Source organism: Lissotriton helveticus, chromosome 4_1 (assembly GCF_964261635.1).
Source record: "Lissotriton helveticus chromosome 4_1, aLisHel1.1, whole genome shotgun sequence".
NCBI lineage: Eukaryota > Metazoa > Chordata > Amphibia > Caudata > Salamandridae > Lissotriton > Lissotriton helveticus.
The window spans coordinates 731,514,339-731,539,716 of NC_136063.1; positions in this window are offsets into that span (position 1 = coordinate 731,514,339).

The following is a 25,378-nucleotide window of genomic DNA, read 5'->3' on the forward strand; positions in this document are numbered from 1 at the left end:
ACTGCATAATTACGCAGGCTGATGTTCACAATAGCCCATCTACACCCACGTCACCTTCGTCCATGTGTCCTGCTTCTCTGCCTGGTAACCAGATCTTATCTTTTGCCACTCCCAGCCAGCTATCCACCAATTCCACCTCCTTGCTGACTTTTGGTATTCCTATATCTAATAACACTAAAGGTAAAATACCCAAAAGGAAACGCAATTCTAGGTCTGCTTACTCCCGTAAAAAATCTAAAATTGCTGGGGCATATCAGTTCAATGTGGGAAGCACAATTGTGACTAATGCCGGCGGAGGTTGTGCTTCTCTGTCTGAGGTTCTCACTGAGGTAGCTGAAGAGGGTCCTACCTCTGTGTCTGCCAACACAATTGCTAAGGGCGAGGGTAAACACTCTGAGGATCACGATGTTGGGGATGGGGAATTTATAGGCTTGGTTTGGGATACACTAAAGAAGCTTCTTTCTCCCCTAGACCTGAGATTATCACGCATTGAAAATAATTTGTTGGAGATGGAGAAGAGTATTATAGCCCTGGCTACTCTTGGCTTGCGTGGATTAGAACACCAAGGTCTCTTAGAGAAAGATTTAGCCCCACAAGCCGTCAAATTACCATCTGCAGTACCTCCTATAGTACGGTCAGTTCCCAAACCTCGAACCATAGGTGTGGATCGGCAAATCGATGACATTACTCCTACACAACCAAAACTCCCCAGCACCCAACCTTCTGTTAATCCAAGTGTTAGCGCCCCCCTAAGGCCAATTGCCAACAAAGCTGTTCACCATCCAACGAAGGGCCCACGTAGTAAGAACAACTTTCGAGGGGGTTATATTGATCTCCCTCCGGAGGCCAATGAGTATGTGGTAGTATTGACGGGGGTCCCGCAGCTTGGAAATGAACAGGATGAGACTGATTGGTCTTTGAAGAACAAGACCATGCATTGGCTCAATGTGAATAGACCGATCCCAAACGGTCGGAGAAGCAGAGTCCTAATGGTCCGTCGGGTTCCATGGGTGGGTCCCTCATGGAAATCTAGCCCGGGGGACTGCATAGTGGTATCCTTTGAGGACCCATATACGGCTCACCATATTTGCACTTGGGCTACTGATGGCGAAGGATCACCTATTACACCAAGGCCGTTGTCTTTTTTCTATCCCCCGCGCACTGCGTACACGCAGGATGGCGATTGGTCTTTGGTACGCCATCAGCCACGGAGGGGGTTGTCAAATAAAGACAAAGATCGAGATCTATCGAGACGCTGGCTAGGGCTCCCTAGGGCTACGGATAGGTTTGGCTGCCTCAAGGCCACCTGTTTCTTCAGTGCCAAAAAACGCCCTTTCTTGTATGGGGTCCTTAAGTCATATATCTTTGTTGCCTGACTCTGTGGACACCTATCCAATCACATTTAAACAACCTATGTTAAATCCTAAGCAAATAGAGGGGGGTCTGAATGCCACAAATAAAATAGGAACCCAAGCTGCAGCTCAGGATCTAGATGTTATTCCTACGATCTTAGTGTCTACCCATCGAACGGCTCCAGCGGGTGGCTTGTGTTCCAATTTTAGTAGGGCCGTTGTCTGTTCCCAGAAGGAGCCCCCTCAAAGTCAAATTGTCGCTGATGTGACGGCGTCAGGAATTGAGCCAGATCCTACTACATTAGCCAGGCCGCCGAGAGAAGTTACCCCTGACAGGAATCAGATAAAGATCCTAAGTTGGAATGTGGCAGGGTTTTCCCGTAACTTTGACAATCCGGAATGGAATTATTTCCTGGACCCTTACAGCATCTGCCTCTTGCAGGAAACTTGGCGCCTAGAACCAAGACACAGGGTAGGCTTTACAACCTACTTCGTTCCAGCCACCCAACAACCAGGCAGTAAAGGTCGCCCGTCTGGCGGCCTACTTATCTGGGTCAGTATTGCTCTAGGTCTTAGTGTTAATTACAAACTCACCCAATCCCCAGATCTGCAGAGACTAACCATACAGTGCCAGGGGGGTAGGAAGGATCACTGAAAGAATATCGACTGAAAGAATATCGACTACCCAAAATATCGTTGAGAAAATATCGAGTACAAAATATCGAGTTTCTATCTACAAACAGGTAAGTACAAAAATATCGAGTACAAAATATCGTTTACAAAAATATCGTTGTTAAAAATATCGACTTTACTAAAAACAATGTTTAATTACATTAATATAAAAAATTAATTACTAAAATATAATTAACAATACTTAAAATAACTTTTAATAATTAAATAATTAATGAAAGTAAAAAAATATTTTTTTTTCATCATATTTCTTAAAACATATATATATAGTAACAAAATTTAATTAAATAATAGGCAATATTGTATATGTACCCCAAAAACCCCAAACTGACCCTGAACCCTAAAAATACCCCTTTACCCAAAAACTGAAAACTGACCCTGAACCCTAAAAATACCCCTTTACCCAAAAACTGAAAACTGACCCTGAACCCTAAAAATACCCCTTTACCCAAAAACTGAAAACTGACCCTGAACCCTAAAAATACCCCTTTGCCCAAAAACTGAAAACTGACCCTGAACCCTAAAAATACCCCTTTACCCAAAAACTGACCCTGAACCCTAAAAATACCCCTTTACCCAAAAACTGAAAACTGACCCTGAACCCTAAAAATACCCCTTTACCCAAAAACTGAAAACTGACCCTGAACCCTAAAAATACCCCTTTACCCAAAAACTGAAAACTGACCCTGAACCCTAAAAATACCCCTTTACCCAAAAACTGAAAACTGACCCTGAACCCTAAAAATACCCCTTTGCCCAAAAACTGAAAACTGACCCTGAACCCTAAAAATACCCCTTTGCCCAAAAACTGAAAACTGACCCTGAACCCTAAAAATACCCCTTTAATTTAACATAATTAGCAATTAATCAATTAAATTAAATTAATTACCAATTAAATTGTAAATAATTAACATATATTATTTAATTACCAATTAATTAATTATTACTACCAATTAATAAATTTACATATTTAATTTATTATAATTAAATTACTTCCCACCCTATTCCCCTATAAACCCACAACCCGCTACAGAATAAAATTACACAATAATTAAAAAAAATTATTAATTAAAAATAATTATTAAAAAAATGACACTTTTCACATATATTATAACATAAAAACACTATAAATAATTAAATATTATTGAAAAAACTATATTTTTTACTATCTAGATTATATACTTGGATATTTTCACTGTCTATATTATTTACAGTCGATATTACTTCACTTACCTTAAAAACGATATTTTGACTGTCGATATTCTGTCTAGTCGATATTTTCTCCAAACGATATTTAAAACTCGATATTCTTTCCAGTCGATATTTTGGAGTCGATATTATGTCTGTGCACCGGGTAGGAAGTTAGAAGTGTTCAACCTCTACCTAAGGGGGACCAAAGGAGGGGCATCAATGTTAGCATCATCAGGTTTAAATAGTGAACTTGAATCCTGCAAGATTGATTCTTATGTAATCCTTGCAGGTGACTTCAACTGCGGCTATGAGCCGTTGGCAAGTGAGGATATATTAGATATTTGGGATGATGACACAAGGAGAGGTATCCCTACGCTCTCCCTAGATCCAATCCAAAAATGGACGCAGAGTGTAATTGACATGAATTCTCTTTGCATGGAACACACCCTGAGAGCAACAAATGGGCGCTCCAACTCAGACCTAGGGGGAGCACACACCTATAATAGGCTGGGACATACTTCCAGAATAGACTATATTATGTTAAATTACAACTTATGGCCATTCCACCGAGATATGGAAGTTATCTCTTCTTGTGATAGCGATCATAACCCCTTGTCTCTAACTATGCTTCCGCCGTGGCAAGTCGGGAACCAGGTTAAGGTCACCCAGGCATGGAAATCTTCCCATGAACTTGTTCCCTCCAATTGTGGCAGGCGACTAAAATGGGCCAAAGTAGTAGCAGATGTGGGTAGAATGGAACAAGCAAAGATTATAATGGCAGCTATGAAGTCGAGCTTAGATGCTCAGGTAAACTCCGACCATACTGCCCTAGCGTCTTTTACTGAAACTATCTCGGCCCTTAGTGAGTTGTTTATTATCCCGCAAAAAAGGGTAAGGGTCGGGTCGAGAAGTGTCTCTAAGGCGAGAGACAAATGGTACTCGGCAGATTGTCGGGCCGCCAAGACGGATCTCATTCTTGCTGTGAAATCCAAAGACTCTGGGAAAATTAGACTTGCCAGGAAATTCTATAATAAAACTATAGTCTTGGCCAAGGAAGCCCATGATTCTATCTTTTGGAGCGACTTAATGAAGGCGAGTGCTAAGAAAGACTCTAAGGGGTTTTGGGATTTGCTGAGAGCCAGGGATAAGCCCAATGATGTACAATTGACCTGTAACATCTCAGGGGAGGCTTGGTTTGTCCACTTCTCGAAGCTTTATTCTATCCCCCTAGTTATACAATCTAGCACGGAATCTCCACCTAGATTGCCGGCTGCCACTGCAACTATTGATTACCCCTTTAGTGCCAACGAAGTAGAAGGGGCAATTAGGTCCCTTGTTACAAATAAAGCTGCTGGCCCGGATGGCATCCCCGGCGATCTGTTGAAGGTAAACATACATGAGTGGAGCAGACTAATCTCTTCACTACTGAATGAGGCTGTTTTGGGAGGCTGTCTACCTGACTCTTGGAGGGGCGCTGAGGTTGTCCCGATTTTTAAGAAAGGCTGTCGGGACGACCCAGCGAATTACCGTCCAATCAGTCTGCTCGATTCAACACAAAAGGTAGCAGGCAAAGTAATTTTGGGCAGAATCCTACAGTGGGTTGAAGACAATCAGATATTATCAGATTTCCAGGCAGGATTTAGATCAGGAACAGGTACTATCGAGCAGACATTTCGCTTTTTAATGTTGTATTGGAAAGTGGTCGTATTGGGCAAAGGTAGCTTGTAGTTAATTTTCATCGACTTACGAACTGCCTTTGACCTGGTCCCACGAGCCCAATTGTGGAATGTCCTGGAAGGGTTAGGTATTCCCCCTTACCTGTTGGCCTTGCTTATTAAGTTCCATGAGCGAAATTATGCTCAGATTAGGTGGGGTGATCAGGGGCAAAAAACATCTCGAATTCCTGTAGATAGGGGTGTCCGCCAGGGTTGTGTCCTAGCTCCCACTCTGTTTTCACTCTACGTTAACGGAGTGGTTGAGCATCTTCTTCAACAGCCAACAGATGCACCGTCCCTGGCTGGCAGGAAAATTCCTACGCTCCTATTTGCAGACGACACCCTCCTAATCTCTAAGACTCCTGCTGGCATCCAAAAGTTGCTTTCCAGCTTTAAGGACTTTTGTGACACCTTGGGACTATCTATTAACATAAGCAAGACCAAATTCCTTGTTCTGAATCCTCCCAGGAAATCTGTTTTCCCTCCTGTCCTAGATTCTGTGCCCCTTGACAGGGTTAAGGAGTTTGATTACTTGGGCATAAGAATCTGCGACACGATGAACTGGAAGGCCCATCATCAAAAAAAAATTCTGATTCATAAGAGGGCCACAGGGGCCCTGCTTAAAGAGCAACGCGCCTCATCCTTCAAACCTATTGGGGCGCTACTAGATATATACAGGGCAAGGGTGGTGAGCGCTGCATTGTATGGTGCGGAATTGTGGGGAGTGCAGAGAGTTAACACCCTAACATGCCTCGAAAACAACTTTCATAAGGATCTTATGAAATTGCCACACAGTACCCCCACACTCCCTTTGTTGCTTGATGCAGGCACACGACCAATAAATGAGCAAGCAAGGCTACGACCCCTCTTATTATGGGCCCGGATATGGAATGTTCCAGAATTAAGCAGCTATGCGGATGCCCTAAGAGAACTCATTGCCCTACCTGGTTGGCACAAGGTCGGTTGGCTTAGGGAAGTCAAGGGGCTTCTCTATGAAATGGGCCTAGGTGATGCCTGGGTAAACAGAACAGCCCCCCCCAAAACAGCTGCTTAAGAAATTATATTGGGCATGGGTGACTAATGTGAGAATGAGCAACTCCAATCTATATAGATCTGCTGTAGAGTTTCTAGTAATTAAGGAGCTCCCTCTCAGAGAACCCTACCTGGACTTGATTAATAATCCATGGGACAGATCACTGTATTTCAGATTTAGGGTGGGAGTTCTTCCATTAGGGCAGCTAACCTCTAGTTGGAAACCACCCTTGCAAACCATACCATTTTGCCCATTTTGTGAACTGAAGGTTGAATCCTTGGCCCACTTGCTGTTTGAGTGTCCGGCATACGTAGCTCCCAGGTCCAGATGGCTGAAACCATTATGTAGGAGCCTCGGCACTAGATCTCATCTGGAGGCTCTACGTATATTACGTTCGGATGCTCGTCCTTTGTTTGCCTGCTGTCTGGCTAAATTTTTGGGTTGGGCCTGGCGGTTGCGAACTGTTAAGAAACTTTTGCTCCAGTAGAATGTCTTGATGGATTTTGTACACAAACTGATTTTATGCAAGTTAATAGTGCAGTTTATGGATTACTATCGTTTTGTAAATTTTATACAATGTGTAGTGTCAGATTTTTTATGCATTTTTATTATTGTTGTACTGTAATGCTTTTATGATATGTAAAGATATCGAAATAAAGCTATTCATCATCATCACTATTGCAATGGTGCCATATGCGAGCGCGTAAAACGCACTGTACCCCAACATTCATGGCGTGTGTGCGCATCGCGTGACCCGCACTGTACCCCAATATCCATGGCGTGAGTGCGACTCGTATCAATATTACAATGGTGCCATACGCGAGCGTGTGAAACGCACCGTACTCCAACATTCTTGGCGTGTGTGCGGTTCGTATCACTATTGCAATGGTGCCATACACAAGCGTGTGACGCACTGTACCCCAACATTCATGGCGTGTGTGCGGCTTGTAGCACTATTGCAATGGTAATATACGCGAGCGTGTAAGATGCACCGTACAAGTACACTTAAGTTGTTGAGGTACGTTGTTCTCACCATCTGCGCCGTCGTCGGTTTCTGTGCACCAGGTCGTAGGCGTACAGGACTGGGATGACACGGACGATGGGGTTCATGGCATGTATGTCGCATACCGGGGCTGCGGTTCGGGCCGGACTCTGCTTTTACGGACGTTTTCAGCTCCCGTAGAAAAAGGGTCGTACGGAGTGTCGCCAACACGAAACATACTTGCTGGGCCGGAAACTGCTGCTTGTTTATGTACGGACGTAGCGTACTGCGTGAAACGGATACAAATCATATGTATTTTTTTGTCGTACGGTGTTTGGTTCGATGGGTACGGAGATCTGCTTTGGGTTTGGATCGTACTTGATCGTACGTACGGGGACGTTGAAGGTGTACGATTTGTACGGGAAATACACTCCGTGCAACTATTCGTAGGGGATTTTACCGAATCGGAATCGGACCCTTCATTTTGTATAAACAAGGTGTTATTTTCGTATAACAAAATTACAAAGACATTAGCGGCCAGGTCTTAGTACATAAGAAACAGGCAATAATCTATTGACTGAGGTAGTACGGAGCAACACATTTTTTGGACATGTGTCGTAGTACAGAGTAAAACAGGTTAATTACGTGCACATCTTTCAAGCTCATGCAACCCAAATTTATTGCATATTTTTTCAGCTAAAAACTAATAAACAACAACATCCAACACTTCCACCATTAGTTACCCCTTAGCAAGCTGTCACATATAGAGTTTCATAATCCTCTGCCAACTTTGAGCTCCCCACTGTAGTTCCGATTCCCACTCAAAACTTCCCCAGCAACATCAAATACTTTTACCCTCTTCTGAATCCTCCAGCAAAAGCTGCGAGTTGTTAGATGTGTCTGAGCCAACATCACGCGTCTGTAGGTTATCTACTGAATTATCCTGTGCTCTACCCCTATCAATTGTCCCCGCCTTTTCTGTCCTGCTCATTTAACCAGCTCTGCTTGCCATTTAAGGAGTCATGGTCACTCTGCAGATTTCCAATGCATTTTCAATTCTCGTTCTGCAAATATTAATGTCAAACCAATAAGTCTAGTAGTAATTTTTCAGTTTTAGGGAATGAGTAACTCCCAGGGGAGACAGGCCAGTGGTGTACAAGGGATCACCCATTGTGTGATATCATTACCACAGTCTACTACTGCCTCCCAGTACCCCACCTAAGAGGGGCAAGACCATACAATATGGAACATTTCTGCTCCAAACTCCCCACATCTTGGGCATGTTGCAGCAGCAGCTGCATAGAGCCTACTGATCTTACCAGGTTTAATATAAGCTCTATGCAAAAAATATATATATTTTTTTTAATCTGGCATTATGAGAGACAGTGGGTATATGTGTTAAGATCTTCTCACAATCCATATCAGCAATCTCTAGCTCTAAATCTGTCTCCCATTTAACTTTCAAATCTATGAGGGTACTTAGAATGTCACAGTACAGAGTAGTTGACAGACCTTTTGCGTTGCAGGTTCTAAGTCTCCCTTTCCCAGTGATGCCTAATCGTGCCTACCACTGTCCGGTGAAACAAGAATTGGCTGCCTGGAATACCATAATCCTCGACCAAGACTTCAAATAAGCACAATTCACACACCACATTTAATAGGTTCTTTGATAGCTGCTTTGTGCAAGAGCAAGCAATGATTACCCTTGCTACAAACATCCTATATGATTATACTGGAGTTATAAATAGTAGCCCGGAAGCATATAAGCTTAAGCAGAGATAACAGCATGTACAAAGATCAAGAAGGGGTGGTTGAGGTCATTTGCATTGAAAAATAACAATTTTTCCTCAATAAGAGAGTTATTGGACATGCTTGCCCAAGAAACGTAGACAGTATTCTCTCCTAATAAAACTAACAGCCATGTCCATTGAAGTAAGCAGTCATCAGGACTCTGAGAACACACATTATTCAGAAAACTGTCGAACATGGTGAGTATCTATAGCCAGGACCTGGTGTGCTGGATCCACACCACACATGACCCTTAGATTGACTGTCCCGTGTGCTGACTAATGTGGTCTGGATGGGCTCTCCCTATGGCCACTTGCTCTGTGGGCTCTTGCTGCTTCCTGCTATTACTGATGAAAGGGATGTAAGGGATCAGTCTCTGCTCCTTATCTATAGAATGCATAGAGGCAAATAATGAGGATTTTAATGCAAGAGCCACATACTCTCAGCAAATAAAATTTGTAAACTGTAGTCTTTCTTGATGGACTCCATTAATGTTGAATATTGAAAGAGCCCCTTAAGCTGATGCAGAACATTGGTTTTCTAAATACCAATTTCCCTTCTCTCTGGGTGAATCTACAGGAAACCTGGCATGATACATTTTTGAGAATTGTAGAAAAATTGTGAAACGTTTTTTTGTAGATATTAAAATGGTGCCAAACTTATGAGCAAAACAAAAAACTGGTTTCCAATGAGAGAAAAGCATAACCTTAACTACACAACAGCACATCTCCACAACTAACTGAATGAAAAATAAATATATATAATGTTTTTAATTGTTACTATCTCACTCTAAGTGATATTTTCTTCATGTTCAATTATTTTTAGCATTAATGGAACACTGTTCAGAGAGAACATAATAACATTTGACGAGATTTTTTTAACATGGTGGCCTCGTTTCGCTATGTGGGCATAGAACTCCTCAATGACTGGCAATACCCTTATAATGTACAGCAGGGTCAACTTATCCCATATATAACACACGGGATCCTGCAATCCTTGTATAAAAGCCTGTCTCTACGTTCCTATTAATAGGCAATTGAAATGCACCTAGTTGATTATCATAAAGAAATGATGTGGATGTAAAGATGCTACTCATAAATGACCTTTGTAAATTCCCAAAGTCATAAACTTAGATGTTTGCTCTAAGTTTAGATCAAACGTCTACGTTTACCTTTGTGAATCAGGCCCATACTCTTCATGTCATCAATGCTGTCTTTACAAAAGTTGCAGCAATATTATCATTAATGTCATAGAACATGTCATGAGTAATGTAATATGTGGGCTAATTAGCAGTGCATTGTGAGGACATAAGGTTAGAAGATTAGTTAGCTTTGGGCAAGGGTTACAGTTACTCCTCCCCCACTTAAGGAATCTCCTTTAAATTTTCTAGGAAGGAGCTGAGGTAAATGGGGCTTATATATTTATTGATAGTCAGTCAGTAAAACTTTATTCAGCCAACATTCACCCATAAAAGCACAGAAAAAAAGACCATTGATAAAGATTTAACAGTAGATAATCATCTTAAAAGACCGACATCAAGATTTGTAAATGCAGCGCCAATAGCAAAAATTCTAAATTGACCCAAAATTGGCCAATGTACATAGAAAAACTTAAAAAACAAACCAATAAAACACTGAAGAGGAAAACTCTCAAAGTATATGACCTCGAGCTTCAATGTAGGAAATATCCACAGCTCCATGGTATCCAACTTTCTCCAGCCGAGGTCCGTGCAGGTAACAGCAGTGGGGCAGTGGGCCCGCGTTGCGGGATATTACGATGGACAATGCCGAGGGAAAACTAATGTTGAATTTAATTTTCCCTCTGCATCGTCCTTCAAAATCCCCCCATGCAGCCCCAACGCCCAAATGGTGTTACCTGAACAGACCGCGGCTGACTTTTTCAAAAATGCCTAGCATGCTTATGAGTTCTAATCTTGGAAAGATGTAAAATTGGAAACAAATAACTCTTTCTTGCATAAGAATATAAAAGAGAAAATAAAGTAAAGTCCATTGTACTTTGTCACATGAACATATTTGCAGCATTTAGCCCCTAGCTGCATGCTTGAGAAATACTACTAAATAGTGCAACATATTGAATCTAAATCTTGTTGAATAAAACCTTTGATTCATATTATATAACCAGGAAAGATATGGCTCACACCCATACAAGAATTAAATTAAGTTATAATTAGCTCTTGCTCATAATTTATTAAAGTTTGCCTGGTGGTATCTACCCTGACATACCAGAAAAACCTCCTTCTCCTGAGAAACTGTGTTTGTAATTATATCCATGGCATTCCCAAACAGTTTTGACAAGCCTAACTCTGAGAATCCCATGCTAACATAGACAAGCCAAGGGATAGCCTAAGTGTTATCCAAAGCAAGAGAATCTTCCAGTACTTCTATTGACAATTGCGCTACAACTTCTAATTTAAGAAGTTCCAACTTAATCTTATCTCCCAAAGTAGTCAATCACATCTCTGAATGGCACATAAAGGCCTAGGTAGATTGAGGCACAGCCAACAGTCTTCAGAAAAAACTTGTTTTCATACTGCAGCAATGGCCCAGCACCCTTTTATCCCTACATTCCTGCTCCATAAGATGCCAGAGATATAGATTTACTCTTGTAGATGGTTACCATTTCTCTAATTGGCTTGTATCCAAAGCCTCTAGGCAAAGGTAAGATAAACTCCACAGCTCTTTGACATTGGGCCATACTACTATTAAGCAATTTTTCCAAGTTAAATTTTGAACCAGGGAAAACCTAAAAAAGTGCTGTCTTCAATTTTAAAATTTCCAATCCCTCAAATAAGACCTACTTTTCATAATTTGAGGCCAATGTTCATTGCAAATTAATTCTTAAATATGTTTTAAGGTCCAGCCCCCTCCTCCATAAAACTATAAAAATAATCTAAAAGAAGCTGCAACTCATTGGCTGTTCTCAACATTAAAATTGCATCATCTGTATACAGTAAGACTGGAAAGACTCTAGACTTTACTTTAGGCAGATCTCTCCTTACTATAGCTAGGGTATACACTCAAAATACAGAGTTTTTAATATCGAGTTACATTAATATTGAGTTAAAAATATAGAATGGACACAATATTGAATGGACAGAATATAGACTACAAAAATATCGAATAGAATAGCATTAATATCGAATCAAAAATATAGAATGGACAAAATATAGAATGGACAGAATATAGACAACAAAAATATAGAATGGACAGAATATAGACAACAAAAATATCGAATTTGAGGTGAGTAAGTTAATATTAATTTTTAAAGTATTTTTTATGTTAGTATATGTGTGAAAAGTGTATATTTAGTTTATAATTTATTTTAATTTGTTTTAATTAATTAATTTTATGGTATTTAATTTTTGCGTAATATAATTCTGTAGCGGGTTGTGGGTTTATAGGGGAATAGGGTGGGAAGTAATTTAATTATAATTACTTAAATATGTTAATGTATTTATTGGTATTTATTTTGAATTAATTGTTAATTAATAATTTATTGGTAAATAATTAAAATATAATTGGTAATTAGTTTAATTAATTGATTAATTGATAATTATGTTAATTCTATTAATGTATTTTCTGTAGCGGGTTGTGGCTTTATAGGGGAATAGGGTGTGAAGTAATTTAATTATAATTAATTACATTTTTTTATTTATTTTTTGGTATTTATTTGGAATTAATTTATATTTACATTTTTAATTGGTAATTAATTAACATATAATTGGTAATTAATTTTAATTATTAGTTTGATTGATCATTTTGTTAATTTTGTTAATTTATTTTCTGTAGTGGGTTGTGGGTTTATAGGGAAATTGGGTGGGAAGTAATTTAATTGTAATTAATTAGTGTTATTTATTTATTGGTTTTGTTTTGTTGTAATTTTTAATAATTTTTTAATTGGTAAATAATTTGTATTAATAGGTAATTATTTGTAATAATAATGTTTTTTGTATTTTTAATTGATTACTTATTATATTATATAAAATTGTTAATTACTTTTAATTAATTTGTATTTGGTATAAATATTTAATTTATTTTTATTCATATATGAAGTATTTACTTTCCCCACTGTTGCACTCTCTGGAGTGTGAATAGTAATTTTTACCCCTACGCTATCCAACACTTTCCCTACTCTTGCACTCTTTGGAGTGGGAATAGTAATTGTTACCACTACGCTATTCAACGCTTTCCCTACTGTTGCACTCACTGGAGTGGGAATAGTAATTTTTACCCCTACGCTATCCAACACTTTACCTACTGTTGCACTCTTTGGAGTGGGAATAGTAATTTTAACTCTCCCTCTATCCAACGCTTTCCCTACTGTTGCACTCTCTGGAGTGGGGATAGTAATTTTTACACTCCCACTATCCAACGCTTTCTCTACTGTTGCACTCTCTGGAGTGGGAATATTAATTTTTACCCCCACGCTATCCAACGCTTTCTCTACTGTTGCACTCACTGGAGTGGGAATAGTAATTTTAACCCTCCCACTATCCAATGCTTTCCATACTGTTGCACTCTCTGGAGTGGGAATAGTAATTTTTACCCTCCCGCTATCCAATGCTTTCCCTACTGTTGCACTCACTGGAGTGGGAATAGTAAATGTTATGCCTACGCTATCCAACGCTTTCCCTTATGTTGCACTCTCTGGAGTGGGAATAGTAATTTTTACCCCTACGCTATCCAATGCTCTCCCTACTGTTGCACTCACTGGAGTGGGAATAGTAATTTTTACCCCTACGCTACCCAACGCTTTCCCTACTGTTGCACTTTCTGGAGTGGGAATAGTTATTTTTACCCCTACGCTATCCAATGCTTTCCCTACTGTTGCACTCTTTGGAGTGGGAATAGTAATTTTAACTCTCCCGCTATCCAACGCTTTCCCTACTGTTGCACTCTCTGGAGTGGGAATAGTAATTTTTACCCCTACGCTATCCAACGCTTTCCCTACTGTTGCACTCACTGGAGTGGGAATAGTAATTTTTACCCCTACGCTATCCAACACTTTCCCTACTGGTGCACTCTCTGGAGTGGGAATAGTAATTTCAACCCTCCCGCTATCCAACGCTTTTACTACTGTTGCACTTTCTGGAGTGGGAATAGTAATTTTTACCCCTACGCTATCCAACGCTTTCTCTACTGTCTTTACTGGAGTGGTAATAGTAAATGTTACTCTCCTGCTATCCTATGGTAAAAATAGAGTATATTTTTTATTAATATTATGTTTATTACCTACTGGCGGTCACCAGTAGGTAGTTATAGTTAGGATTGGCTACCATAGGAAATCCGCAATATTCTATTGGGAATAACTCTGGCGCCGCTTGAGGAATTTGCGTGTCATTTTCCCAAATTTTGGCCAGCTCCGCTCTGCTCCTTCCCTGGAAGTTTCGGGGGGATTCGTGGAGTGGGGGCTGAGAAAAAAGGGGGTTTTCCCCATGTTAATTTCCATAGGACGGTCTGACGAGTCTACAGCCCGAACCGCTGAACGGAATTACGCCAAACTTGGCAAAATTGTAGGGACTGGTACGCAGATGTGCCTTTGCTATGTTTGCTGAAAATTGCTTCAGTGGTTTTTTTGAAAATGAACTTCAAAAACACATATATATCTATAGGCGCGCTCCGAGCGCTCACCGGTACGCGTACCGGGGAGCGCACCCGGCACGCTACGGGAGAGCGCGAGCGGAAAGCTGATTGGCTGTCGGGTGTCTGTCAACATTCTAAACAGTCCGGAGAGTCCGCCATCTTGTGTCTCGGTAGAATCGAGACACAAGAGGTGAAACAGAAAGGGGGAAATAATTGAAAGGGGGCAGAGTAGACACCCCCTGACCCCCTAGGTTTTCTGAGGGGGGTCTAGAAGGACCCTGAAGAGATAAAAACCTTTTTTTTTTTTTACATTTTTACGGGGTAAGCACTGGGTGCGCTCTCCGGTACGCGCACCCTGAGTGCACCACGGGGAAAAACAGTGTAAAAAAATAGAGTAAACAAATAATGTAGAGTGTTTAAAGGTAAGTTAGCTCTGAAAAGAGCTGTTGTGTTAAGTGGGTGTTTTTTGTACCTACAAGTAGGTACCAATGCAGAGTCTTATATTCAAGAGGAAAACTCTATTCCCCTCATCTGAAAAATGCACACCATCTCTCCTATAGATGTCTTGCATGTTGTAACGCAAGTTGTTTTGGTAAATGGAACCCATACCATAGTCTCTGAGGTAAGCAGAAACAGATTTATTCACATGTTTCCTTGCTTTCTCAATCTGTGGACAAAATTGGTTGGACCAGTTCCATTTTTGCCTTTGGCATATATTAGAAAATACCAAGGCAGTTTTTGGAAAAAGTGACATCAATTGCCCAAAGATGTCCTTTAAAAGCATTTCCAGACCTACACCAGTCAAAGTGCCTAAGTCATTTCCACCACAGTGCACTATTAAAAGGTCAGGGTGTGGTAAATGCATAAAGGATTTTACCATTGGTATCAATTGGTGACTCCTCAATCCTCTCTGTCCAATCCATACAATGTCCACATTTGGTAAATCAAGATTGTAAATACCTCTGTTACCTGCGTATTTTTGACTCCAGTGGACATAGCTATGACCCACAAACTAGACTTTTGTCATTGTGAAGGTAGATGTGCTTCAAGTCAGATGAGTTGTGGAAATGAAATGGTAGTTTGATTATGAAAAAAAGTGGTTGTGAATCAGTGCAGTTGAATAACCATAAATGATTGGAGCTTTGTTAAAAATCTCCACTGAAAATTAGGGTGCATGCTTTTTTTTGTAAGAAGTCATTTCAATGGTTGAGAAAAAGTCATTTAAAGAAACATTGCATTTCAATAGCTAGTAGATTGAGAGGTCAAACAGCCTTGAAGGATTGTTTTGCAACATAGTATGATGAACTTGTGAACTGTGTGCTGGTTTAAGAGGGAGTTGCCATAGTTACAGGGTAAATGAGCACTGGGGGGGATGGGTGAATGTTATGTGAGTTTCAAAGGCTTGAAATGTACAACCAATTAAAATGTGAAGTTTGGTTTTGAATTTGTGTGGGAACAATTTTTATTGGCTATGTCCAAGAATATGGGTCTGAAATGAGAAAGAATCTGTGCCATTATTGAAAGGCTCCAGTGAAGGTAGCATTATTCAGAGATTCTGCTTAAGAAAATCTGTTGAGTGTGACTGACACTGTTCTATATCTTCCAAAGCATTTTTAAAGGTGAGTAATGATTGTTTTAAAAAAGATAGAGTGCTTAAAGATTTTTGACAAGTATCATAGTGAGTGTCTTTGTGAATTAAGGAATTATATTTTTACCTTTTTCCATAATATTAGCTGTGTGTTTCTAAGGTAGACTTCTTTATAAATTGTTTCTTATGCTTGGATTCAATGCTGATTTAGAAATTGTGTTATGGTTTCATTGGACTTGTAAATATGGTCTTTTTTTGAAGTGCCTTCTGCAACCTTTAGCATGGGTGGAAGCAGTGAATGTATGGAGAGGGATAGGAATAGCAGATAGATAACCATATGAAATGGTGTGGGAGATGCATAAAGTATTTCATTAATGGTATCAATTGAGATGGGATATAAGATAAAGAGGGGCATATTTACAAGACTTTTGCGCAAAGTTTCACATGGGTGCAAGCAGAAAATGCATGCAGAATAATAAAATTGGCACCCAGACGAGAATATGAAATGCCGTGAGAGATGTTTAAAGGTTTCTTCTAATGGCATAAATTGAGATAGAATATGCAAAAAAAGACAATCATATTTACAAGCTGCGTGCGCAATCTTTGACATAGCTGTGTGTTTAAAAGGTAGACTTCTTTATAAATTGTTTTTTATGCTTGGATTCAATGCTGGTTTAGAAATTGTGTAATGGTTTAATTGGACTTGTAAATATGCTCCTTTTTTTGAAGCGCCTTCTGCAACCTTTAGCATGGGTGGAAGCAGTGAATGTATGGCGAGGGATAGGAATGGCAGATAGAAAACCATAGGAAATGGTGTGGGAAAGTATTTCATTAATGGTATCAATTGAGATGGAATATAAGATAAAGAGTGGCATATTTACAAGACTTTTGCGCAAAGTTTCACATGGGTGCAAGCAGAAAATGTATGCAGAATAATAAAATTGGCACCCAGACAAGAATATGAAATGCCGTGAGAGATGTTTAAAGGTTTCTTTTAATGGCATAAATTGAGATAGAATATACAAAAAAAGACAAGCATATTTACATGCTGCGTGTGCAATCTTTGACATAGCTGTGTGTTTAAAAGGTAGACTTCCTTATAAATTGTTTTTTATGCTTGGATTCAATGCTGTTTTAGAAATTGTGTAATGGTTTCACTGGACTTGTAAATATGCTCCTTTTTTTGAAGCGCCTTCTGCAACCTTTAGCATGGGTGGAAGCAGTGAATGTATGGAGAGGGATATGAATAGCAGATAGAAAACCATATGAAATGGTGTGGGAGATGCATAAAGTATTTCAGTAATGGTATCAATTGAGACGGAATATAAGATAAAGAGGGGCATATTTACAAGACTTTTGCGCAAAGTTTCACATGGGTGCAAGCAGAAAATGCTTGCAGAATAATAAAATTGGCACCCAGACAAGAATATGAAATACCGTGAGAGATGTTTAAAGGTTTCTTTTAATGGCATAAATTGAGATAGAATATTCAAAAAAAGACAAGCATATTTACAAGCTGCGTGCGCAATCTTTGACATAGCTGTGTGTTTAAAAGGTAGACTTCTTTATAAATTGTTTTTTCTGTTTGGATTCAATGCTGGTTTAGAAATTGTGTTATGGTTTCATTGGACTTGTAAATTTTCTCTTTTTTGAAGCGCCTTCTGCAACTTTTAGCATGGGTGGAAGCAGTGAATGTATGGCGAGGGATAGGAATAGCAGATAGAAAACCATATGAAATGGTGTGGGAGATGCATGAAGTATTTCATTAATGGTATCAATTGAGATGGAATAAAAGATAAAGCGGGGCATATTTACAAGACTTTTGCGCAAAGTTTCACATGGGTGCAAGCAGAAAATGCATGCAGAATAATAAAATTGGCACCCAGACAAGAATATGAAATGCCGTGAGAGATGTTTAAAGGTTTCTTTTAATGGCATAAATTGAGATAGAATATTCAAAAAAAGACAAGCATATTTACAAGCTGCGTGCGCAATCTTTGACATAGCTGTGTGTTTAAAAGGTAGACTTCTTTATAAATTGTTTTTTCTGCTTGGATTCAATGCTGGTTTAGAAAGTGTGTAATGGTTTCATTGGACTTGTAAAGATGCTCCTTTTTTTGAAGCGCCTTGTGCAACCTTTAGTATGGGTGGAAGAAGTGAATGCATGGAGAGGGATAGGAATAGCAGAGAGAAAACCATATGAAATGGTGTTGGAGATGCATAAAGTATTTCAGTAATGGTATCAATTGAGATGGAATATAAGATAAAGAGGGGCATATTTACAAGACTCCTGCGCAATGTTTCACATGGGTGCAAGCAGAAAATGCATGCAGAATAATAAAATTGGCACCCAGACAAGAATATGAAATGCCGTGAGAGATGTTTAAAGGTTTCTTTTAATGGCATAAATTGAGATAGAATATCCAAAAAAGAGAAGCATATTTACAAGCTGGGTGCACAATCTTTACATAGCTGTGTGTTTAAAAGGAAGACTTCTTTATAAATTGTTTTTTATGCTTGGATTTAATGCTGGTTTAGAAAGTGTGTAATGGTTTCACTGGACTTGTAAATATGCTCCTTTTTTTTAAGCGCCTTCTGCAACCTTTAGCATGGGTGGAAGCAGTGAATGTATGGAGAGGGATATGAATAGCAGATAGAAAACCATATGAAATGGTGTGGGAGATGCATGAAGTATTTCAGTAATGGTATCAATTGAGACGGAATATAAGATAAAGAGGGGCATATTTACAAGACTTTTGCGCAAAGTTTCACATGGGTGCAAGCAGAAAATGCTTGCAGAATAATAAAATTGGCACCCAGACAAGAATATGAAATGCCGTGAGAGATGTTTAAAGGTTTCCTTTAATGGCATAAATTGAGATAGAATATTAAAAAAAAAACAAGCATATTTACAAGCTGCGTGCGCAATCTTTGACATAGCTGTGTGTTTAAAAGGTAGACTTCTTTATAAATTGTTTTTTCTGCTTGGATTCAATGCTGGTTTGGAAATTGTGTTATGGTTTCATTGGACTTGTAAATTTTCTCTTTTTTGAAGCGCCTTCTGCAACTTTTAGCATGGGTGGAAGCAGTGAATGTATGGCGAGGGATAGGAATAGCAGATAGAAAACCATATGAAATGGTGTGGGAGATGCATAAAGTATTTCATTAATGGTATCAATTGAGATGGAATATAAGATAAAGAGGGACATATTTACAAGACTTTTGCGCAAAGTTTCACATGGGTGCAAGCAGAAAATGCATGCAGAATAATAAAGTAGTAGTAGTATTGCTTTATTTCGATATAAAAAAACATATCATAAAAGCATTGCATTACAGTAAAACAATTCAATAAAAACATTTAACAATTAACATGGAAGGACCTTCAAAATCAATTTAACGATACATAATTAAAAAACCTACAAATCAATAGAGGCTTTACAAAGATAGGTATTTAACCGGATCATAAGACTCGTGCAGGCAAGGAGGACTTTACTGAATTAATAGCTTCTTTGCAGACCTTATTCGCCAGACCCAGCCCAAGAATTTTGCCATACAACAAGCAAAAAAGGGTCGGGCATCAGAACATAGTATGCGTAGGGCTTCCAAGTGTGATCTGGTACCCAAGCTCCTGCATAGAGGCTTAAGCCATCTCGACCTGGGGGCCGCATACGCATGACACTCGAACAGCAAATGGGCAATAGACTCTACCTTTAAGACACAGAAGGGGCAGAATGGTATGGTTTGCAATGGTGGTTTCCAGGTGGAAGTAAACAGCCCCACGGGGAGGACTCCCACCCTGAATTTGAAATACAAAGATCTATCTCCAGGGTTGTGAATCAAGTCCAGGTAAGATTCTCTATATGGGAGCTCCTTAAGTAGAAGAAACTGAGCAGCAGATCTACATAGGTTTGGGTTGCACCTTCTCGCATTAGCCACCCATAACTAGTAAACCTTCTTCAGCGCTTGCTTGGTAGGAGCTGTTCTGTTAACCCAAGCGTCGCCTAGACCCAATTCATAAAGAAGCCGCTTAACCTCCCTAAGCCAGGTTATCTTGTGCCAACTCGTTGAAGATTGAAGTTCTCGTAGGGCGTCGGCATAACTGGACAATTCTGGAACATTCCATATCCTTGCCCACAATAAGAGGGGACGACGCCTAGCTTGCTCACCTATCGGGTGTGTGCCTGCATCAATCAAGAGGGGGAGTGTAGGGGTGCTGTGGGGTAACTTCATGAGATCTTTATGAAAGTTATTTTCAAGGGAGGTTAAGGAATCAACTCTCTGTACACCCCACAATTCTGCACCATACAAAGCTGCACTCACCACCCTTGCCCTATAGATATCCAGAAGTGCCCCAATGGGTTTAAGAGATGAGGCACGTGATCCCCCTCACTGCTGCTCGCTGAGAGGTCGCTCCCCTAGTCTCCCTGGAGAGACCTGGTATCGTTGTGTTGCCTGCATCTGTAATTGCATTGTAGCGCTTCGCCTCGCTTCCACGTGTTGCTTGCAATTGTTATTGTATTGTAGCGCTTCGCCTCGCTTCCACTGCATTCATTTTAACATTAGAGCGCGTTTACCCCCGGCACTGTGCTCTGCCCTCCCCTCCGCTGCCATTTTGTTTATTGTTTCTTGTTGTTGTCCTCGTAAGCCCGCCCCGCCTCCCAGCTGAGATGCCCTCCCACTAAGTATTTACAGCGCTCCCGTACCTGGAAGCGCTGTGATCCCCTCACTGCTGCTCGCTGAGAGGTCGCTCCCCTAGTCTCCCTGGAGAGACCTGGTATCGTTGTGTTGCCTGTATCTGTAATTGCATTGTAGCGCTTCGCCTCGCTTCCACGTGTTGCTTGCAATTGTTATTGTATTGTAGCGCTTCGCCTCGCTTCCACTGCATTCATTTTAACATTAGAGCGCGTTTACCCCCGGCGCTGGGCTCTGCCCTCCCCTCCGCTGCCATTTTGTTTATTGTTTCTTGTTGTTGTCCTCGTAAGCCCGCCCCGCCTCCCAGCTGAGACGCCCTGCCACTAAGTATTTACAGCGCTCCCGTACCTGGAAGCGCTGTGATCCCCTCACTGCTGCTCGCTGAGAGGTCGCTCCCCTAGTCTCCCTGGAGAGACCTGGTATCGTTGTGTTGCCTGCATCTGTAATTGCATTGTAGCGCTTCGCCTCGCTTCCACGTGTTGCTTGCAATTGTTATTGTATTGTAGCGCTTCGCCTCGCTTCCACTGCATTCATTTTAACATTAGAGCGCGTTTACCCCCGGCGCTGTGCTCTGCCCTCCCCTCCACTGCCATTTTGTTTATTGTTTCTTGTTGTTGTCCTCGTAAGCCCGCCCCGCCTCCCAGCTGAGACGCCCTCCCACTAAGTATTTACAGCGCTCCCGTACCTGGAAGCGCTGTGATCCCCTCACTGCTGCTCGCTGAGAGGTCGCTCCCCTAGTCTCCCTGGAGAAACCTGGTATCGTTGTGTTGCCTGCATCTGTAATTGCATTGTAGCGCTTCGCCTCGCTTCCACGTGTTGCTTGCAATTGTTATTGTATTGTAGCGCTTCGCCTCGCTTCCACTGCATTCATTTTAACATTAGAGCGCGTTTACCCCCGGTGCTGTGCTCTGCCCTCCCCTCCGCTGCCATTTTGTTTATTGTTTCTTGTTGTTGTCCTCGTAAGCCCGCCCCGCCTCCCAGCTGAGACGCCCTCGCCCCTCCCCCTTTCCACTTCCCATTTATGACCTATGACTCAACGCGCAGCGTTCACGCACAGCGATCGCGCCCCAGTCGCGCCGAAGGTGCGCCAAAGGTAAGCCCGTCTGCGCCCGTCCGCGTCTGGACCGCGACCAGCGCCAGACCCCCTGCCCTATGCCGCTCCCAACCCCCCAGAGTAACTTATGATGCCGCTACTCTCCTCGCCCTCAACCCCGGACGCACCCCACCATGCTGCGTTGCTACCCCAGGACGTACCCACGGCCCATTCTCCTGCCTCTCTTGTAAGTTCAACTGCGTCAGGACCCTCACCAAACACACTTCCTCCACACTCGGTCCCGAACCCAACGACTTGAAATGCATCCTACTGAACACCCGCTCGGTCCACAGACATGCAACCGAACTCTGGGACCTAATAGACACTGTGTCACCTGACATCGCCTTCCTCACGGAAACATGGATGAATGCATCTTCTGCCCCCGACATCGCCATAGCCATACCGGACACCTACAAGATCATTCGAAAAGACCGCACTATTAAAAAAACTGGAGGAGGCATCGCCATCGTCCATAAAAACACTATCAAAATTACAACCAGCTCCGACGACAATCTTGCAACCGCCGAACACCTCCACTTTCAGATCCACACCAACCCCAGGACCACCCTTAGAGGAACCCTCATCTACAGGCCCCCAGGCACCCGATCTCAATTCAGCGACGACATCACTGACTTCGTCAGCCCGCACACCCTCGCCTCCGAGAACTACATTCTTCTAGGAGACCTCAACTACCACCTTGACAACATTCTCGACAACAACACCACCACCCTTCTGGACAACCTGTCCAATCTCGGACTCAAACAACTTGTTGACACCCCCACTCACACAGCCGGACACACGCTCGACGCTATCTTCACCTCCAGCAAGCACATCTCCTTCGATCACACTACAGCTCTCCACTGGACGGATCACAGCTGTGTTCACTTCAGCTACAAAACAACCCTGACCCACAACCGTCCACAACCCATTCCCCGAAGAAATTGGAACAAAATCACCACCGACCAACTCCTCGCATCCCTCAACCAAAACATTCCCACCCTAACAACGGACCCAGACCAAGCGGCCACAAACCTCAGGCAATGGATTACCCACAGTGCGGACGAACTAGCACCCCTGAAAAAACACCAGTCGAAATCATCCAGCAAAAAAGCCCCCTGGTTCAATGATGACCTTAAAAAATCCAAGAAGACATGCCGCACCCTGGAGAAGAATTGGAGAAAAGAACCTACCTCAGACAACATGACCTCCCTCAAAACAGCCACCCGCAAACACCACCAACTGATTCGATCCGCCAAGAAATCAGCATTTAAGGACCGTCTTGACAACAATTCTCATAACAGCAAGGAACTCTTCAATATCGTCAAAGAATTCACCAACCCTCCTGCAGCATCCAACGACATCACTAACTCCCAAGACCTCTGCAATGCACTATCCTCCTTCTTCTACAACAAAATTGCCGACATCCACAACAGCTTCAAGAACACTCCCAATGACCAACTCACCCCACCCCCTTCTGTTCCCACCCCTCCAACTAACTACCTCAATTCCTGGAACCCAATCACCATTGAAGATACCACTCGCCTTATGAACTCAATCCACTCCGGCTCACCTTCTGACCCCTGCCCCCACTACATCTTCAACAAAGCTGACTCCATCATCGCTCCCCAAATCCGCGATGTCATCAACTGCTCCTTCGACTCAGCCACCTTTCCGGAGATTTGGAAGCACGCCGAACTCAGCGCCCTTCTGAAGAAACCAACAGCAGACCCCTCAGAACTGAAAAATTACCGACCCATCTCCCTCCTCCCTTTCCCAGCCAAAGTCATCGAGAAAGCCGTCAACAGCCAACTCGCAGCCTTCCTTGAATCCAACAACTCCCTGGATCCCTCACAGAACGGCTTTCGAGCCAAACACAGCACCGAGACCGCCCTCATTGCGGCGACCGACGACATCCGAGAACTCCTGGACAACGGTGAATCAGTGGCCCTCATTCTTCTCGACCTCTCCGCCGCCTTCGACACTGTCTGTCACAACACCCTCATACAACGCCTCAACAACATCGGCATACAAGGAAAAGCCTTGGACTGGATCATCTCGTTCCTAGCCGGGAGAACACAGAGAGTCCGACTCCCCCATTTCTACTCAGAGCCCACCGAAGTCATTTGTGGCGTACCTCAAGGCTCCTCACTCAGTCCCACCCTCTTCAACGTCTACATGAGTCCCCTCGCCTCCATCGCACGTCGACACAACCTCAACATCATCTCCTACGCCGACGACACCCAGCTGATACTTTCCCTCACCAAAGACCCCAACACCGCCAAGGACAACCTTCACGAAGGCATGAAAGAAGTAGCCGAATGGATGAAACAGAGCCGCTTAAAACTCAACTCAGACAAAACTGAGGTGCTCATCCTTGGTTCCTCCCCCTCAGCTTGGGACGACTCTTGGTGGCCTTCCGCTTTGGGATCAGCGCCCACACCCACTGACCATGCACGTAACCTTGGCTTCATTCTAGACTCCTCTCTCTCAATGTCCAGACAAGTCAACGCCGTATCGTCCTCCTGCTTCAACGTCCTTCGCATTCTCAAAAAGATCTTCCGCTGGATCCCCCTCGAAACAAGAAAGACTGTCACCCATGCACTGGTCACAAGTCGATTGGACTATGGCAACACTCTCTATGCCGGAATTACAACAAAATTGCAGAAAAAGCTCCAGCGCATCCAAAACGCATCAGCGAGACTCATATTAGACATCCCGCGCCAAGAGCACATCACCGGTCACTTAAAAAACCTCCACTGGCTTCCCGTCAACAAAAGAATTACTTTCCGCCTTCTTACCCACGCACACAAGGCCCTCTATAATCTAGGACCAGAATGCCTCAATTCGCGACTGTCCTTCTACTATCCCACCCGCCAACTAAGATCATCCATTCTAGCCCTCGCCGCAGTCCCGCGCATCCGAAAAACCACCATGGGTGGCAGATCCTTCTCCTTCCTGGCTGCCAAGACCTGGAACTCACTCCCCACCCACCTCCGCTTACTCAAAATCACATCTCCTTCAGAAAAGAACTGAAAACTTGGCTATTCGATAAACAATGAACCCCTCCCTCTAGCGCCTTGAGACCCTCTGGGTGAGTAGTGCGCTCTACAAATGCCTGAACTTGAACTTGAACTTTAAGCAGAGCCCCTGCAACCCTCTTATGGGTCAGAAACACCTTTTGGTGGTGTGCCTTCCAGCTCATGGTGTCGCAGAGTCTTATACCCAAGTAGTCAAACTCTTTCACTCTTTCAAGTGGGACGCAGTCCAGAGCAGGGGGGAGGACAGATTTCCTAGGGGGGTTGATGACAAGGAATTTGGTCTTGCGTGTATTTATAGACAGGCCCCTGTTATCGCAGAAGCCCTTGAAACTAGAAAGCAACTTCTGGATGCCAGATGGAGATTTTGAGATCAGAAGGGTGTCATCGGCAAATAGGAGCGTCGGTATTTTCCTATCGGCCAAGGAAGGTGCATCAGATGGTTGCTGCAGAAGATGCTCCACCACTCCGTTCACATAAAGAGAGAACAGAGTGGGGGCAAGCACACAACCCTGGTGGACGCCCTTATCTACAGGGATACGAGATGTTTTTTCCCCCTGGAGACCCCATCTGATCTGGGCAAAGTTGCTTTCGTGAAACTTAGTGAGCAAGGCCA